Genomic DNA, 4,662 nt, shown 5'->3' on the forward strand with positions numbered 1-4,662 from the left:
ATCAAAGGAACGGGCTTTCCTACATCCTCTCTCACTTTCTCTTACTCCTATTTCCTCACCATCTCATCCTCTCCTTCCTTCTTTCTCTTGTGCAGTCTTTTGCTTTACCCCAAACTCCAGAACAGGAGAGAGCTTGATCAGAAATCCTGGGTACATGGTGTCAGGCTCCAGCCACAGACACATCTCCTCATTTTCCCCACAAAAGACCCAAAGCTAGGGTTGAAGTTGAACTTGCACCGCACCCCACAAACTACTCGTAAACCGTAGATCACTTCTGGAGTTCTGAGTAGCCCAGTCTTTGTAAGGTGGCTTACGAGAAGCCTCATTTAAAAACCATATAGAGCTTTACTGAAGGTTTTCTAGAACAGCTGGTGTAGGACTCTAGGGACACTTCACATGGAAATGTATCCAAAAGTTTCCATTAGACATATCTCTGTCAAATTTCCCACTTATCCCAGCTTCAGTGGGTGCTCCCTCCTCTCCTCCCGCTTCTACAAACATCAGCTCTTTTTTTTTTTTAAAAAAGATTTTATTTATTTATTTGACAGACAGAGATCACAAGTAGGCAGAGAGGCAGGCAGAGAGAGAGGAGGAAGCAGGCTCCCTGCTGAGCAGAAAGCCCAATGCGAGGCTCCATCCCAGGACCCTGGGATCATGACCCGAGCCGAAGGCAGAGGCTTAACCCACTGAGCCACCCAGGCGCCCCAAACATCAGCTCTTTAATTGCCTTTCTCTACTCCTATATCCTACTCAATTCCCTGCCTTGTTCATAAACTTGGGGTCCTTGCTCCATTTCATGCTGGGAGTCCCCTCGGAACCCTCCACCTCCCCCGAAGTTCTTCTCAGCCCAGTCTGACCGTACCTGCTTCCAAGAATGAGCCCATTATTCAGAGGAGCAATGTTGAGTACGGTTCCATGTTGTCAATGCAGAGTTGTGGGTGTAGTCTAATGATAAAGCATATGAGATTCCTGTATTTAAATTCCAGCTTCACCAATTACTTCCTGCGTGACCTTGGGCAAGTTACTGAACCTCTTTGCGCCTCAGTTTATTCATATATAAAATGTAGGTGATAATAGTACCTATTTCAAAAGGTTGTTGTGAGTAATAAATGGGCTAGTATAGCAAAGCCCTTAGAAAAGTGCCTGGTTCAGGGGCACCTGGCTGGCTCAGTCAGTGGAGCGTGAGACTCTTGATCTCAAGGTTGTGGGTTCAAGCCCCATGTTGGGTGTAGAGATTTCTTAAAAACAAAATCTTAAAAAAGGCGGAGGCGGGGTGATGCCTGGGTGGTTCAGTTGTTAAGTGTCTGCCTTCAGCTCAGGTCATGATCCCAGGGTCCTGGGATCGAGCCCCAAATTGGGCTTCCTGCTCAGCAAGAAGCCTGCTTCTCCCTCTCCCACTCCGCCTGCTTGTGTCCCCCTCACGGTGTCTCTCTGTCCAATAAATAAATATTCTTTCTCTTTTTTTTAAAGATTTTATTTATTTATTTGTCAGAGGGAGTGAGCACAGGCAGACAGAGAGGCAGGCAGAGGCAGAGGGAGAAGCAGTCTCCCTGCCGAGCAAGGAGCCCAATGTGGGACTCGATCACAGGACCCCGGGATCACGACCTGTGCTGAAGGCAGCCGCCTAACCAACTGAGCCACCCAGGTGTCCCTAAATAAATATTCTTAAAAAAAAAAAAGAAGAAGAAGAAGAAGAAGAGTGTCTGGCACAGAGAAAGTACTACATAAGATTTCACTATGACTATTGTTATTATGACAATTGATGTAATTATTACTATTTCACATGTCAGGTGCAATGGTACTTATGAGCAAGACAGTCACAGGTTTAATAATAAGAGTGCACACAGACATAGAGCCCCTAGCTGGAAGTCGAGAGAATCCCTCCCTTTGGTGCTGAGACCTGAAAGGGATCAAGGAGTAATCTTTACAGGGTTAGTGGTCATTACACTTCTCTCTTATGGATTTGTGGGAAAAGCATAAAGGGGAAGGTGGGAGTCTTGCTCCCATTTCTGCTGGGACTCAGTCTGGCTTCAATGCCGTGAGGTCCATAGAACACCCAGCACCATTTTGCAATCAGAGGGTTTCATAAGTTCAGGAGTCTTGCAGACTCCCATGACAGGGCCTATATCAAAGTGGTCAGAGCAAAAGGATAAAAATGGACTTATTTCTGATTGTCCTCCTGCGCACTCCCTGAAACACCCAGGCATCCCTTTAGCTAGAAGGATGGTGAGGGGGGGTCAGAAGTTCTACGACATCTGGTAGGCTTGATGAACCAGCTGGGACAGGAAATGCATTTCCCTATAAACATTGGGAAAGTAAGTTTCTCTTTTTCTTGCTTTTAAGGAATCATAAAATATCCAGTTTAATCAGTTAGCAAACAAAAATCAAATGCCCACACCATAGAGTATGGAGATCCAATAAGCAAAACAAAACTCTCCATGGGTTTACAATCTAAAAGAGAAAACATGCATAAATTCACTTATAATTCCACAAAGCAGACCATCGTAAACCCTCCTCAGAACACAGGGAAGGGTATAGAAGCCATAAAGCCATACCAATCTCTACCTGGCCTATCGAGATTTCAGTGGGGGAGGGGATAGGGTGCAGGATGAAGGCAGGGACATGAAAGTTATTTAGAGATTAACTAGCTCCTCAAACTGTGCATAGAAGGCTAAATGCTTTATTTCAGCCGTGCACTGCCATAGAAATGTGAGACTCCTTCTTAGGCATAGTTCAGGAGGCCTTGGGAATGCTTTGGGAACACTTTGGGGTTGTTACCCATGCCATCCAGAAACAAGGCAGAGCAATGAAAGTAACTGCAGTTCTCTGCCTATCCACACCACAGGCTGAACCCTCATCCCTTAAGTAAGAACCGGGGCCTGAACACACCATGTTTACCCAACTCTTCTGTCTTCACCAACAGAGCTGATCAGCTCACCCTCCATTGTCCCTCTCATGCTGCTGGCACTGGGAGAAATGGGCTTCCCTTTACCACTGCCTCTTCCTACCTAGATGTCCCCTACGTAAACTCTACTGAGTCCCCCAAGCTTAAGTCCACCCCAGATAGGTCAGCTTGAAGCTACAGAAATAAAATTCTTTCCTTCCTCAAAACCTGTTATCTCACTGAAGATGTCAAGAACCCATTCTTGAGGCTCTGCCTCTGAATAATTAAATTTCATGGCCCAGGTCTTTGAGAGATTCAGTGAGGCAATGATATAAGGAAATTAAATGCATGTCTTCAATATCTACAAAGAGCATATCAGCTTTAATATAATGGAATTATTATTTCTTTATCTCGTAATTGGATAGTCTGAGGGATGTTGTTCTGCAGGTAGCCTCTCGGTAAACTATAGCAAGTGTTTCAAACTCAAATAAGTTCACAGAATGCTAAATTAAACAAAGTTAAATGGGTTTATTTAATGTGAACCCAGCAAGGCCTTTACTACCCTAATGTGCTCTGTGAATTCTGCTGGGCTGTTTCACCAACTTCTTTGACCGTGGAACACTTGTTTCCCCATCTTCTGGAAATACTGTTCTGTAGGCTCCAGAAATGGAGGATACTGAGACATCCTTTGTCCCCAGAATCCAAGGAGATTCTGCCTCCACCCCTCTGTCCGTTTTCACTATGTGATCAGGGCAAAGTGTTAGGGCAAAAGGGTTCTGTATTTTATTTGTTTCCTAACTGGGCCTTTTCTTCATTTTCTGGTGCTCGGTGCTTCTTTTTAACTAAAACCACTGTGACATCAGTGTCACGAGCATGAAGTACTTGGGGGTTAGACAGTTGGAGATGGTAGAAATTAAAAGTGTTTATCCCGAAGTTAAAAAACAAAACGAAAGGAAACAAGTACGAATGCCTCTATGTCAGAGGGAGAGATGGGTAAGCACATTCCTGGGCTTCTCTGGGAAATCTCTAGCCGAGATGCATGGGTGCCCCAGTTGCCCTTGTGAAGGATGGGAATGGATGATGGCTCATGGTTAAGGAATGCAAAATAAAGATCTTATGACTTTCCATATAAAAATACATATGGTGTAAGATTACTGCACAGTTCCCCACAATCAGAAAGAATGCAAATATTCCCTGCACGGCCTGAACAATGAAAACAGAATCTGAGGAGACAGAAAATTGGGATCAACAGGAAAGTTCTGGCAAAACTGCTTTGCAGAGAACATAACGATCTTAAAATAGGTTCCCTAAAAGGGGCATTACCTAGGAAAAATAATCGAATCTCAAGGGATACAGATGAGTTTCGAGGGAGGACAATGATGGATGAGAGGAAATGGCAGGAGAAAACCGTAGAGGGCCAGGATAATGGGCCCAGTGACCCTTTTACCTTCCTCAAACTTGTCTTCTGGCCTTGTATAAACAGAGAAGAGGCCCAACTCGACATGCAAAGTGAAAAAGGGGAAAAAATTGATATTTCACGTGTAGCCCCGTGTGGGTCGAAAGTATAACTCACAAAGAAAAAAACCCGCCCCATCGTACACATCTTGACATCAGAAGGATTGATTTAGAAGAGCAGCTTTCACATGAGAAACGCAGAGCAGAACAGGAGGGCATTCCAGAGTCCCAGAAGAATCAGCCATCCCTGGTCCCTCAGTGCTTTCCTGTGGAGGAGCAATAAACCACCCTTAAAAATAAACTAGGGGAATTTTTGCCCCTTT

The 4,662-nt window shown here is 44.7% G+C and overlaps 1 non-coding gene across 1 annotated transcript; it reads left to right on the forward strand.

Annotated features, from left to right (window-relative positions):
- The first annotated feature begins 1,156 nt into the window (after positions 1-1,156).
- Positions 1,157-1,229, forward strand: TRNAK-CUU. Its single transcript has one exon. It is a non-coding gene; the product is annotated as a tRNA-Lys (tRNA).
- Positions 1,230-4,662: the final 3,433 nt, after the last annotated feature.

Source organism: Mustela erminea, chromosome 12 (genome assembly GCF_009829155.1).
Source record: "Mustela erminea isolate mMusErm1 chromosome 12, mMusErm1.Pri, whole genome shotgun sequence".
Taxonomy (NCBI): Eukaryota; Metazoa; Chordata; class Mammalia; order Carnivora; family Mustelidae; genus Mustela; species Mustela erminea.